General features: G+C 45.3%; 1 long non-coding RNA gene across 3 annotated transcripts in view; it reads right to left on the bottom strand.

The window, feature by feature from the left end:
- Positions 1 to 15302, bottom strand: part of LOC132539390 (uncharacterized) — a 363563-nt gene that overhangs the window by 280515 nt on the left and 67746 nt on the right. The window lies entirely within an intron of this gene.

The raw sequence follows: 15302 nt of genomic DNA, 5'->3' as shown, positions 1-15302 counted from the left end.
GCCAAAGAGGCTGGCAGAAGAGATGGTCTGCGGATCCCTAGCAAGAAGGAACGGAGCCAGGAGAATTCTATTTACAGCACCTCCTTTGCCCAAGCAGGAGACCTGGACAGCCGGCTGGACTCAGCCAGGATGTGAAGCTCAGGGAACTGTCAGATTGTTATCATTGTCAGATACAATTTCCTCCCACTGCCTCTGCCCTCCCCAGGTCCTGGTGGCCATCTGTTTATGAAAATGTCAAGGTCCTACTGGGTATTTTTAGATGTCTATTGGGCAGGAGCAACCTCCCATCAGAGACCCAGGGTCAGCTCCATCCAGCTTCCCCTCTCCATCTACTCAGTGCAAAACTCTCCCATCAAACAGAAAAACACACAATGGGGTAGGTGTGTGTTTTTGGGGGGGGGGTTGGTCATTCTTGGAATGTGGTGGGTGCTGACCTTTCTCCCCACCTCCAAGGGTAGTTTTTCCTGTTTGGATTTGCCTCATGTGGGGGCTTTTGTTAGGGTTTTTGCTCCTGTCATTATTTTAAAGAAGAGTAATGGGCAGCTGCCCCATGACCACCCACTCCCTCTAGAAAGTGCTCTGTGGGAGCTCTGAGGACTTCCTGAGGAATGGCACCACCTGATATGACAGTTGAGTCTATCTGTGTGGGGAAGAGAGGATGAGGAGTGAGGGGCATACACAGCACTGCAGTGTGGACACTGTGGCGTCAGTGGGATGCTATTTGGGGCCATTGTTGGAATCAACCTTCATTTTACAGGTGAGCATGGGGAGGCCAGGAGAAACAAGATGGTGGCTCAGAAAGCATTAGTCTCCACATGAATAAATGAGTAAAGTAAAGGGTAGATAATAGTAGTTCTGCAAGACCTTCATGCCTCAAACTCTGAGCTCCCTGGTTCAATCCCCAGACCCTCCATAAGCTTAGCAACACCCTGGTGGAAAAAAATTAAAATCAATTAAGTAACTGAGGTATTATTAGCCCCAGCCTGCCACCGGGAAGGCAGTAGGAAGATGGGGAGTGGGTGGCGTGGGTTTCTTGGGAAATGAGGTGACCTTAGCACAAAAGGTGCTGTAAGTGGCTGCCTCTGCTTCAGGGAAGTGTTGCAGGGCAGGGAGGGACAGCAACCACTGGAGCAGCCTCTCTGGGGAGACAGGTCCTAAGAAGGGGAGAAGGCTGACCATCTTGAAGATGACCCTGACTGCTGAGGGAGAACTTACCGCCCATACAGGTGTGGCTTAGAAGGTATATGGAGGTGGGAGTTTGGGTTTAAAAGCGGGAACCTGAGGGTGTTCAGGCTCCTAGGTCCTGACCGCAGCCATGAAAGTCTCTCTTCCCTTGCTCTCTCCCTCTTTCTGGGACTACCATGTGACCATCAAGGCTGTAAGTTCTCAGTCCCTTTCTCCTTTTATCTCTCTCTCTCTTTCCTAACATGTTTTTGTGCCCAATAAAGTTTAATTTACCTGGATTATCATGCTTTCCCTCAATTCTTTATTGTGACTGGTGTGACAGACTCTCAGAATGGGGGACAGATGCTGCCTCCCCCCCTTTCCTCTTTAACACTGACCACAGTGTCATCAGCTGCTTTGGGCTAAGACATCCTCACATTGCATTAACGGAGTCCCACCAAGCTCCAAATGCTGCCATTGACTAAATCATAGCTTTGGGAAATGACTGTAAACTCTCTGGTGAAAATGAGCCCTAGTGTATGCCTGACTCCAAACTTGGGTGGCATTTGACACATACTAGAAGAGACTTGATTCCCATCAACTCCATACAAATGGACAAATGAACTCTCAAGGGGAAGCAATGGACAGAGAACTGACCTCAGGAGAAGGGATTCCAGCTTGTGTGGAGCACTAACAGCAATAACTGGGAGAGACATTACAGGGAAACTGAAAAACCTGCAGCACTTGAATATTTTCCAGCTCTTCCCATTTAAAAGTGTTCCTTGTGTGTGTGGGGGGGGGGGGGGGTTGGGGGGGAGGGAGGCAGTAAAGCAGTGGGTTAATCGCACATAGGTCAAAGTGCAAGGACTGACCGGCATAAGGATCCTGGTTTGAGCCCTGACTCCCTACCTGCAGGGGAGTTGCCAAACAAGCAGTGAAGCAGGTCTGCAGGTGTCTATCTTTCTCTCTCCCTCTCTGTCTTCCCCTCCTTTCTCCATTTTTCTCTGTCCTATCCAACAACAACGACAGCAATAACAACAATAAGAGCAACAAAAGGGAATACATAGCCTCCAAGAGCAGTGGATTCATGGTACAGGCACTGAGCCCCAGAAATAACCCTGGAGGCAAAAAAAAAAAAGGGTTCCATGTCTGTGACTAGAGAAATGGCTTCACTGATAGAGCATTGGGCTCACATACCTGATGTTCCTGGTTCAATCCCCAGCACCGCATGTACCAGAGTGTGTTCTGGCTCTTTGTCTCCGGAATTATTGGTCACCTGACACTAAGTCATCACATCTACTCCAGAGCAACAAGCATCCACATGGCAACCACGGGGCAGGAGTGAAAACCTTCCTGAGGTCTCCATCCCAGACGTGGGCCAAGGTTAAGTTCTGGGCAAGCTCGGTCACCTTTCTCTGAGGGATAACAGGAGCATTTCTGAGCAGGCAGAAGAAGCTTCACCACATAATGAAACTGAATGAATCTCTTATCTCCAAATTCCCTTCTACTTTGATGCAGGTCTTTGTCCCATGATGAAGTCAGGGAGGGGTCACCTGGACATTTTTCAGGAACTACTAGAAGCCTTGGCCCTTTTCTAGAAGCTAAGCGGAAGAGTAATCATTATCCTTACGGCTATTACCAAATGGACTATCCACCAGCCTGATGGTTACACACCCTAGACACATGCTCTCCAAGAATGATGGCACTAATTAAAATGCAGATTACCTGGCCTACCTTGAAGCGACCAATTCAGAATTTCTACCAGGAAATTCTGCCAGAAGCATCCAGGAACCTGTATTTGAAGAATCCCCCAGACAATTCTGATAGGTTTATTTCCAAACATCAGCTCTAAAATTACTCAAGTATTTAGCTAGCCTTCCTTCAGTTAAAAGTACAAACAACTAGCTATGGAGGACAACTTGGCCCTCTACTACCTGGCATAAAACCCTCCTGTTTCAGGGCCCCTGCACACTGCAGCCTGGGTACACACAATATGGCTTCTGAGCTGCTCTCTGAAGCACATAGCATGTGCATAAGAAATAAGCAAGTGACTCTGATTTTCAAACAAGTCACTGAAATTCACTTTGAGGCTAGAGGTGCAGTAAGAAATGGTTAGAAGCCTGGTGGTGGTGGTGTACCTGGTTGAGTGCACATATTAGTATGTGCAAGGACTGGGTCTCAAACCCCTGGCCCCCACCTGGAGGGGGAAAAATTCACAGATGGTGAAGTAGTGCTGGAGATATCTCTCTTTCTCTCTCCCACTCCATCTTCTCCTTCCTCTCAATTTCTGGCTGTCTCTATCAAATAAATAAAGATAATTAAAAGTAAAAATAGACTTTAAAATAAAGGTAGGAAGAGAAAGAAAGAAAAAGAAAGAAAGAAAGAAAGAAAGGAAGGAAGGAATAGAGAAAGAAAGAAAGGAAAAGAAAGAAATAAGAGGTTAGAGATCATGAGTCACAGGGAAAATAGTACAGTAAGGAGTGTGGCCTTTGGAAATCCCTAGAACTGGGTTTGAATCCCAAATCCACTTGCCCATGACAGATAGAGTCCTGTGGGCCTCAGTTTCCTCTCTCTGTAAGGTAGATTGAAAACTCGAGAGATTCATATAAATGATAGCCATTACCAATCTTAGGCATTTATCCAAAAGGCATGAAAACACTAATTTGAAGGGATATAGGAACCTCCATACTCATCGCTTTATTTTTCACAATAGCCAAACTATGGAGGCAACCTAAATGCCCATGGACTGGATACAGAAGTTATACAACATATATTAAATGGAGTGCTACTTAGCAATTTAAAAAGCTGATATCCTGTCCTTCAGAAGAAAATGGATGGAACTGGACATGATTATGATTAGTGAAATAAGAAAATGAAAGATAACTAGTGAGTGGTTTCTCTCTTGTAGAATATAAAAAAATGAAACACATGAACTGCAAAAAGAAAAGAAATAGTAGCCAACCTATCTTGTAAGACTTTGGGAGATTTCTGGTGGTTATGTGAGGGAGTGGAAGACACTGGAGTTTTGGTGGCGGCTGTGGTGTGGGATTATACCCCTATTACCTTATAATCTTGTAAATCACCATTACATCACTTGTAAAAAAAAAAAAAAAAAAGTTAAGAAGAAAAGAATCAGATAAATGAGTATGCTGAGCCAAGAACCTGGTCAGAATAGGGACGTGGTCACCTCCAACCCCATCCTTCATGCTCTTACACTTATGCATGGAACTCTAGTCTGCCAGGATTCCCTGGGGACAAAAACTAAGCTCTTATCAGGAGTTATTGTTCCCTCCAATTGTTGTGGTAATAGCATATCCATCTACTTGACTAAGAAAGGAGGAATTTGTTTTATGTCCCATTGTTAGTCTGAAAATAAGGCTTATCCCCTGGGAAAGCTGGGGGCTGTTTGTTTTGGCTCCTGGGAGTGTCCTTGAAAGGGTAAAGGGTACACCTTGCCTTGCAAGGGTCCTTTGCTCCTCCCCAGCAGAAGGGTCCAGCACCATGGTCTGGGACAACAGCCAGCACTATCCCTCTGGGGGACATGTTGGTCCAAGATGCCAAGACAAATGGCCTTGTTTGTTTTCTGTCAACTCAGTCTATACCATTTATAGTGTTTTCCCGTGCATGCCCAACAGCATGATATCAATGTGAAGATGACAATGATATCTGCATGACTCTCTCCCACACCTCCAAGCTTTGTCAACTAGAACTCTGATCTGGTCACATTCCAGGATTCTCATCTTTCTCAGTTGACTCCACTTGTTAAATTTTCTTCTCCCATGGGTAATGGCCTCAGGCAGTACAGTTGGCAAAGGAACTCAGGCACTCCTACTGGATGTCCATCCTTGCATCTGACTTGGACCATACCTCCCACAGGTTGCTTTCAGGCAAAGACAGAGAACAGCAAGGAGATACGGCCTCCTGACATCCAGCCCCCAGCTTCTCCTTCTCCTCATCCAGGGCCAGACTAGCATGGTGCCCCCGTCTCCTTCCAATGCCTCCCCACTTTTCCTCACGTAGGCAGTTCCTCTCAGGAACTCCTTGTCTGCCCCGTCCTGACTGGTTACCTGTTTCTCAGGAAATCCAGACTAAATCCAGACCTGTGACACTGATCAGCTAACATGCTAAATTCTTGGCTTTTGATAATTAAGTCATTTTCCTTCTCTGTTGGTATCTTCTAATTCTGCTTTTAAAAACCCCTTCTGTTTCATTTGGTTTAAATCCCCCCTGCTTAACACTGCATTCTATTTACATAACCACTGTATTCTATTTACATAACCACTGCCGTCTATTTACATAAATCACTTTTACATTTACATAAAGCACCACCTTCCCTCCAGGGCATTGGTGGTTTAGTGGTAGAATTCTCACCTGCTCCACCCCCTCTCCTTGTCACACCCTGATTTTCACCAGTCACTTTTCTCTCCACCCTCTCTGCGTCACATCCTGTTCACACCCTACTTGGGAAGTATATATAAAGACAACATTGTTCGTTTTAGTTAGTTGTTAGTTTAGTCTAGCTCGGTATAGATTGCGCTGCGTCCTGCATGAATAAAGAGATACTGCATACAACCCAGCCATGAGTCCCGGGTCGTCTGTTACCCGCCCGTGAAGCCAGCCCGGCGAAAACAACACTTCTCTATTCATAAGAATTAATTTTTGTGACTATTCTGTTGATGGATGTAGTCTAGGCACCTGAAAGGTGGCACCCAATGAATATTAGTGACATAATGCCCACTCTACAGACTGGAGGTGAAACTAGGAGAGGTTGCATAACTTTTCCAAGAAGCTCAGTCAGCTTCCCAATGCTTGTATTTCTCTTCTCCTCCCATTGTCACATATTCTCTTTTCTACACTTCTTATCCCATGCCTTTGTTTCTCTTGAGCTTTTCTCTTTGTTGTCCTCTTCTTCAGGACATTGAACTGGGATTTTCTATCTTTGGAAGGAATGTGTGTGTGTCTGTGTTATGTGTGGTGTATCTGAGTAATGTGTGGTATACATACATTTCAGGGGTTGGTGTGATGTGTGTGTTGGTATGATGTGTATTAGAATGTGTATGGTGACTGCCTTACCTATTTAATGTGTGCAGCTAGCATGTGTGGAGGGAGGCACGTATAAAGTATAGCAGTGTGGGGTGTGTATACAAGGTATGTGTGTGTAGCCTGTATAGTGGTGATGTGCATGGTCTCTGGTATGTGGGGTGTGTGTATGCTATAATGATGTGGGGATGTGTGTGATATAGCAGTGCAGGTGTGGATAGTGTGTGGTACTGGTATGTGTGTAGTATGTGTGGTGTGTGGTGGAGTATATATGAAGGGTATGTGTACTTTGGGATGTATGTGGAAGTGTGGGGTATGTGTGCTCATGTGTATGGGGTTTGCATGTATATAACAGCAATGTGGTGTGTGGTAGTATGCAGTGTGTGATGGTGTGCATGTGGCATATGAATGTAGTGTATCTGTGGTAAATGTGTATGGGGGGATGTTGGTGTGTGGTACATACATTGTGGGGCTGTTGTGGGTGTGTGTGGTGAGTGTTCTGTGTTTGTGCCCAAACTGTGGTTGAGGTGCACCACTGTGTCCCTTTGCTCTGGGAAGAGAAACCCAGGAAAAGAAAAGAGAGCGAGGGAGTCGGGCGGAAGTGCAGCGAGGTAAGCGCATGTGGCACAAGCCCAGGAACTGGTGTACAGATCCCGGTTCGAGCTCCAGGCTCCCCACCTGCAGGGGAGTCATTTCACAAGCGGTGAAGCAGGTCTGCAGGTGTCTGTCTTTCTCTCTCCCCTCTCTGTCGTCCCCTCCTCTCTCCATCTCTCCTTCTATCTATCCTATCCAACAACAATGACATCAATAATAACTATAACAAGGGCAACAAAAGGGAATAAATAAATACTAAAAAATTAATAAAACAAAAGAAGAGAGAGAGAGAGAGCTGGAAGAGAAAGGCAACCATGAAGGTACAGGACCAGAAGGGAAGAGACTACAAGGAGCAGCAGAAAGACTCAGAGCGAAAAGTGAGATTCAATGCTACCACACGGGACTGAAGAACCACTCTCACTCATTGCTCAGTGGCTTGAAGAAATCAGATCTCTGGGTCCTGAGTCCAGTCCAGAGCACACTGTGAGCATTCATGCATTCACTGAGGCTCTGTCTCCACATCAGGAAGGCCAGTACAACACTCTCCACAACAGTAAGGACCAAAAGGAGCAGTGGGGAGGAGGGGGCTTTGTGAGTGGAAACAAATGTCACTGCCACTGAGGAAAAGTAGCCGCAAGTGGTGAGAGAACTGTGGCCAGGTTGGGGCTCTGTCCCACCTGTCCTGAGGCCCCAGTGGTGTTACCCATCCAAGTGGTTTGAGGAGTACTGCCTGGGCTTTACATGCTGGGAAATACAACCTGGGCACTTGGGCAGCAAGGAGGGATTTCCAGGCAGTGAGTTTGGGGAAAACAGGTGTCCAGGGAGAGCAGGGGTATCACCATCCTGGAACGTGGGATCTGTTTTCACATGCCCAGGGTGAATTATAAAGGTCCCCAGTGCACATCTGGGAGGAAGGTACATTAGGCATAAGGGGACAGCAGGCAGAGGGAGAGTGGTGGCTGGGCAAGGGACAGTGACTTCCACACAGTCTACAGAACAAGACTGGGCATTAGCACAGCACAGTGAGAGCCCTAGCACACCCAGACCCCTTGCCAGGGCCTGGAGGGGCAGAGGTGAGCTGGCATAAACCCTGCCCTGAGCAATTCCAGGTCCAAAACTCTAACACTTGTCCTTACAGAAGGACAAGGATGCAGGCCACTGGGACCCAACTGCCCCTATATAGTCCCAGAGAGATAAAATGTACAATATGATGAGAGTTTCATCTTGGGGCCTACCACCCTGCCCTGTCTGGTATCTGTCAAAGATCACAGCACACAGTCTTTGTTTCACTGTATTGAGGTAACACTGCCTCACAAGAGCTAGAGGTTTAGGGAATCAATTTCTTACCTCTATTCTGTAGCTCAGACCTAGAGCACAGGACTTGCACCACATATGCCCAGTGTTGTGTTCTCATTCTCTCTCTTTCCATCTCTCTCTCTCTCTGTCTCTCCCTCTCCTTCTCCCTCTCTCTCTTTCATGAAACATGAGAACAGTATGTATAGTAAGGGGCAGACAGTCACCAGATAACAGAGCTCTCCTGACTTGATAGAAAGCATTCTTTCTGATCCCAATGTGAGCTCCAGGAAGTCTCCACTGATTGACAATGGACCTTCCAACTGCTCTGAGGCTGAGGGGCAGATAGTCAGGGAGAGGATTCAGCTGGTCCAGCATCCCAAATCAGAGAGGGGGGTAGTTGTAAAAAGGGTAGTGAAAGTGCCTTGTAGTGGAGGGAGTAGGTAATTTGCAAAGAATTGTTGACACCTATTTTAGGGGGATGTGAAACTGTACCTTCTATTACAAAAACACTCTTTTAAACTAATATTTCCTCACTAAAGTAATGTGGCAGGGAGGAAGGAACAGAGGGAGGGAAGGATGGAGGCAGGGGCTCAGCCACCAGCCCCTCACTCTGCTTGTTCTCCCTGTTCCTCTCTGGTCTTTGTCCTCTCACTTCTGTTAGAAGAAGCCACCTAAAAGGGAAGGAGTAGAGGCTAACAGTGACCATGGAAGAACTGAACCCTAGGTTATGGTCATTTCCTTGGGCAAAAATAATGCATGAGGGTGATAGATAGCATAATGGTTATGCAAAGAGGTTCTCATGCCTGAGGCTCCAATGTCCCAGGTTCAATGCCTCCACACCGCCATAAGCCAGAGCTGATCAGTGCTCTGGTAAAATAAAATAAAATAAAATAAAATAAAATAAAATAAAATAAAATAAAATAAAATAAAATAAAATAAAATAATGCATGAACTCAATAGCTGGGTGGCCTTCACCTGTAGGCTCTCACTGATCGTGCTGGAGAACATCTGAGAGCTGTGACTCAGTGTCACAGGTTTAGTGCTCACAGACCCTTGTTGCTCCCAGTTATCTACAGAACAAAGCTGGGCACCAGTTGAGTCCCTGGGTGCCTCCACTATGAAAGAGTGACAAAGAGGACAGGTGACATGCTGGAAAGAAGGCTCAGAAGACAGTCACTATAGGAAGCGTGGAGACCCGTTGGGCACACATGACCAACCTGCGTGGGCCGGCATATGCCACTGTGCAGCAGACAGCAGGGACAGGCACAGCCAAAGCCCCATGGCCACCCGGAGGCCAGCAGGACTGCAGTGTCATTTTCCCTCATCAAGTTGCCATGTGAGAGCGGACCTGGTTCACCAGATAGAGGCTTTGCTTGCAGATCCTGGCTCCTGCTGGGCACCCCACACACCTTCACAAGCTAAGAGTGCAAAAATGACGTAGAGCGCTCAGTTCCAGTCAGTGTCACCATGTCAGCAGCAGTAACTAGATACTATGTGGCTGTCACCACCCCATCTTGATGTCCCAGGTCTTCCGGCCACCTCTAACCTTTCCAGCCACGTCCTCACAGAGATCCTCACCTATTCTGAGAAAATGTTTTAGAAGGGGGGACAGCGGGGAGGTGTCCACATGGTTATGCAACAAAGCCTGAAAGTTCTTTCTAGTAGAATCTCTTCTGTCCTCCAGCCTGTCACAGCTGTCTCCTTGGGTATAAATGGCTTTAGGGACCCACCCCTTGCCACACACTCAGTCCTGGGGCTGGGTGCTCCACCTGACCCTACATTCCTCTCTGTACCTTTGACATCCCAGCAAAGTTGTGGTGATGGCACATGACCCAAACAGGCCAATGAGATTCAGGACAAACTGCTCTAAGGTCAAACTGCGATCAGAGGTGTTCTCCACTGTTGAGAGAAGATGCCTTTTCCCAAGCTGCAATCTTCATTTGGTCACTTGCAGTAGAATTTCTCTGAGCATGAAGCCAGAGCACAAGAGAGAAACAGATGTCCAACTCAGTGCTTGAGAATCTGGGTTTAGACATAATATTGTGAGGTTCCTCTTCTGAGTATCAGGTGTCTTTGCTAGAAGGCTAAAAAAGACTAGCACTGGGGGAATGGGTGGTGGCACACCTGCTTAAACACACATAGTACTATGCGCAAGGACCTGCACAAGAATCCAGGTTGGAGCCTGCACTCCCCAACAGCAGTAGAGACACTTCCCAAGCAGTAAAGCATGTCTGTAGGTGTCTTTCTCTCTCCCTCTCTATCTCCCTCTCTCCTCTCAGGTTCTCTTTTTCTTATTGAATAAAATGGAAAGGGGGGAGAGGAAAATGGTCACCTGGAGCTGTGGCTTCCTAGTGCTGACACCAAGTGCCAGTGATAACCCTGAATGGGGGGCAGCGACTAACACTGGTTTCAACATCTCTTCAGGTCCTGCATGCCCCTCCACTGAGGGATATGAAAAGTGACATCTCCCCCCATTTTTGGATGGGGTTATTTGTTGTCTTGTTGTTGAGTCTGGCAAGTTCTTTATATATGCTGGTTATTAAACTCTTATCTGATGTATGGCATGTAAAGATCTTCTCCCATTCTGTGAGGGGTCTCTTGGTTTGGGTAGTGGTTTCTTTTGCTGTGAAGAAGCTTTTTAATTTGATGTAGTCCCATAGGTTTATACTGGCCTTAGTCTTCTTTGTAATTGGATTCGTTTCATTGAAGATGTCTTTAAAATTTATGCGGAAAAGAGTTCTGCCAATATTTTCCTCTAAGTACCTAATAGTTTCTGGTCTACCATCCAAGTCCTTGATCCACTTGGAATTTACTTTTGTATTTGGTGAAATACAGTGGTTCATTTTCATTCTTCTGCATGTTTCAACCCATTGTTTCCAACACCATTTGTTGAAGAGACTCTGCTTTCCCCATTTAATAGTCTGGGCCCCTTTGTCAAAGATTAGATGGTCTTTTTGGTCTTGGACAGAATATTCACCACAGAAGAGATCCAAAAGGCTGAGAAACACATGAAAAAATGCTCCAAGTCTCTGATTGTCAGAGAAATGCAAATCAAGACAACAATGAGATATCACTTCACTCCTGTGAGAATGTCATACATCAGAAAAGGTAACAGCAGCAAATGCTGGAGAGGGTGTGGGGTCAAAGGAACCCTCCTGCACTGCTGGTGGGAATGTAAATTGGTCCAACCTCTGTGGAGAACATCTGGAGAACTCTCAGAAGGCTAGAAATGGATCTACCCTATGATCCTGCAATTCCTCTCCTGGGGATATATCCTAAGGAACCCAACACATCCATCCAAAAAGATCTGTGTACACATATGTTCTTGGCAACACAATTTGTAATAGCCAAAACCTGGAAGCAACCCAGGTGTCCAACAACAGATGAGTGGTTGAACAAGTTGTGGTCTATATACACAATGGAATACTACTCAGCTATAAAAAATGGTGACTTCACCGTTTTTAGCCGATCTTGGATGGACCTTGAAAAAATCATGTTGAGTGAAATAAGTCAGAAACAGAAGGATGAATATGGGATGATCTCACTCTCAGGCAGAAGTTGAAAAACAAGATCAGAAAAGAAAACACAAATAGAACCTGAAATGAAATGGAATTGGCGTATTGCACCAAAGTAAAAGACTCTGGGGTGGGTAGGTGGGGAGAATACAGGTCCATGAAGGATGATAAATGACATAGTGGGGGTTGTATTGTTAAATGGGAAACTGGGGAATGTTATGCATGTACAAACTATTGTATTTACTGTTGAATGTAAAACATTAATTCCCCAATAAAGAAATAAATTTAAAAAAAAAAAGAAAAGTGACATCTCCACGCTCCTCACTTAACACAGGGCACTGATCATCTAAGTCACCAATGCCTGCCTAGAGAAGTCTCCTAAAAAGCAAGGTCTGTGGAAGGACACAGTGGAAGGATTTAAAAAAATGAAGCATGACTTTTGGAGTCTGGAAGATACTTGTCGCTATGAAACCACTGACAAGTTATTATGTGTATGGGGGGTTCTTTGTTAAATAATATAGCTAATTCATAAATACACCACTGAAAAATATTTTAGCAAATGTGTGCATGTACTTATTTGTGTATTTATATTTAATAAAAGAGAGATAGAGAAACCAGAGTTCTGCTTAGCATTGCCTTACAGTGGTGCTGGGAATTGAACCTGGGACCCCAGAGCCTCAGGCATGAAAGCCTTTTGCAGAGCTATTATGCTATCTCCTCATCCCATATTTCAACTGAACAAAGAAAAATTAACTGCTGAAGACCTGTCAGCCCTACCTTATTTTACCATCAATCCCACTGCCTCTCCCGGAGGTGTTTTGGGTACACAGTGTTCCAGAATTTTTCTGTCTCTCTCTCTCTCTCTCTCTCTCACACACACACACACACATACACACACACACACACACACACACACATACACACACACACACACACATACACACACATACACACACACACATATACACACTACTTTTTTTCCTTTACTATATAAATGATGGATCAGAAATCAGGGGATGGAGTTTGAGAATGTGAGATTGTAAGACAAAGACACCGACTGCAGTGGGCTTCCAAGCCCTTGTGTGGAAGATACACCAGAGAGCACCTGGAGTCACCTCGGGCTCTTACATGAACAAACAATAAGCCTTGGGATTAACCTCTGAGATTAGATGCCTCTGAAGACTGTGCTTGACTCTCCTGGTCAATTCAAATAAAACAACTCCCTGCCTACTCCCCAGTATTTATTGTTCTTAGTAGTCTGCATACACATTGATGCTCTCTTCACCCATCCATCCTTCCTTCCTTCTTCCCTTCCTTCCTTCCCTTCCTTCCTTCCTCCCTTCCTTCCCTTCCCTTCCTTCCTTCCTCCCTTCCTTCCCTTCCCTTCCTTCCTTCCTCCCTTCTTTCCCTTCCCCTTCCTTCCTTCCTTCCTTCCTTCTTTCCTTCCTCCTTCCTCCCTTCCTCCCTCCCTCCCTCCCTCCCTTCCTTTTTCCCTTCCTTCTTTCCTTCCCTTTTAAATAATGTGGTACTAGGGAATGACCCCAGGGCCTCACACACTGAGCCACCCCCGGCCCAATTTCTTGTGTCTATATTTTAAAGACAGGGATGGACAAACTCCAAAGCACAACCCCACGACCCACGACAGTCCCCTGGCACCATCTTTAGTGTTCTTATCAAGACCTTTGCTCTATCCAGTGAGCCATCTTCTAGCCCCACAGTATCTTATGTTGCACCATCATAAAACCAGACAAGCGACTGTTACTTGCCTATTACTTTGGGTCTAGTGACTTTAAGAGTTACTACAAAGGGGCTGGGTGGTGGCACATCTCGTTAAACATACCTGTTATAATGTGCAAGGACCAGGGTTTGAGGCCCCAGTCCCTACCTGCAGTGAGAAAGCTTTGTGAGTGGTGAAGCAGTGTTGCAGGTGTCTATCTGCCTTTTTCCCTTTGTATCTCCCCCTCCTCTCAATTGCTGGCAATCTCTATCCAATAAATAAAGATAATATATTTTTTAAAAAGTTGCTACAAATATTCCAAGAAATTCATCACTCCAAACCTCTACCACTGAAGTGGCCATTAAAAGAGAACTGAATAGAACTTGAGGGTGTGTAAGAAGAGCGCCACGGTAAGAAGGGAGGTGAAAAAGGAACACTAAGCTCTTTGATTCTTCACAGTTCTTCTTTGTTTTTCTAAAGTACATCTTTTTCCAGTACAGCTCTAGTGTTTGATACTGTCTGCTGCTTTCTAATTCTTGGAAAAATATGCTCACCCACGTAGGGAATCCCTGACAACACCCCACTAGCCAGAAGGCCCCAGGGAGGTGCAGTTGGGAAGCATAATGGTGATGAATCTTGTCCATACTATTTATGATTTAACAACTGGTTTGTTATGTAAGATGTCCTGGGTCACTCCTGGGAAACTATTTAAGTGAATGATCTGCAGTAAATGATCTAACAGAAAAAGCGTTGTCAGGTTCTTGGAAGAGAAGCACCATCTACAGCTATTCATAGATTCTTAGAATTGGAAGGCACTTTCAGTATCTCCTAGCAGGATCCCTCTATTATAGAATAGAGTAGGCTGGGGTCTAGAGAAGCTAAGGAACTTGCCCAAGGTAAGAATTTTCATTCTTTGCACATACCCTTACCATCAAGGGGCTGACATCATTCCTGACACAGTGATATTCTTGGGGTTTATGGAAGGAATGCTGGACTAGGAGCCAGAAGACCTGTTTCTAGTGTAGAATCTGACACTCTGGTGCCAAGCAAGGGATGAACCTTTCTGAAGCCCTTGGGAAAGTCTGCCAGTTGCACAACTTCACTGGAGGAAAATGGCCTTATATAGTCAGTGTCTGCAAAAAAAGGTTGTTTATGACTTGGGCATTGTGCAAAATCAACCCTGCCAACTTATCACAACTTTCAGGGAAAGCAACTACATATCACACAAGCATGAGGCAGACAAACACCTAAAGACAGAATGGTATGAAGTTGACCCTAGAAACATGGACATACCAGTAACTTTTGGGGGGAGGTGCTTAAATAAAGATGTAGTGAATATGATTGGAATGTAGTAAGTTATCTCACCCCTTTCTCCTTCTTGGAGAATCCAGACTTAGTATTGGGGTCACTTTAGATACTCTGGATAGATACCCTAGCCCTTCAGAAATGATTCATGGCCTGCAGAGAATTTTCCAGGTTGTGGAGGCTCTCTTGTGGTTATATATTTTTTTAAATTGGGGGGATTCATGGTTTACAGTAATTACAGTTGTTGATACATGTGTAAAAATTCTCAGTTTTCTGCAAAACACTTTCATTCCAGGCCTAAGTGTTCCCCCACCATCATGCACTGAAAGACACGCCCCAGCCCCACAGAGTCCTTTATTTTGCTGCAATACACCAAACCCAGTCCAGGTTCTACTTTGTGTTTCCCCTTTTGTTATTATTTCTCAAGTTCTGTCTGAGTGAGATCATCCCATATTCATCCTTCTCTTTCTGGTTTATCTCACTTAACATAGTTCCTTCAAGCTCCATCCAAGCTGAGATGAAGAAGATGACTTTATCATTTAATAGCTGAGCAGTACTCCATTGCTTGTTGTTGGACACCGGGGTTGCTTCCAAGCTTTGGCTATTACAAATTGTGCTGCTATCAGCACAGGTGACATAGATCTTTATGGATGGGTGTGCTTAGTTCCTTA

This window comes from Erinaceus europaeus, chromosome 7, assembly GCF_950295315.1.
Source record: "Erinaceus europaeus chromosome 7, mEriEur2.1, whole genome shotgun sequence".
Taxonomy (NCBI): Eukaryota; Metazoa; Chordata; class Mammalia; order Eulipotyphla; family Erinaceidae; genus Erinaceus; species Erinaceus europaeus.
Note: the sequence above shows the minus strand (reverse complement) of the source record. Positions and strands in the feature narration are given on the sequence as shown.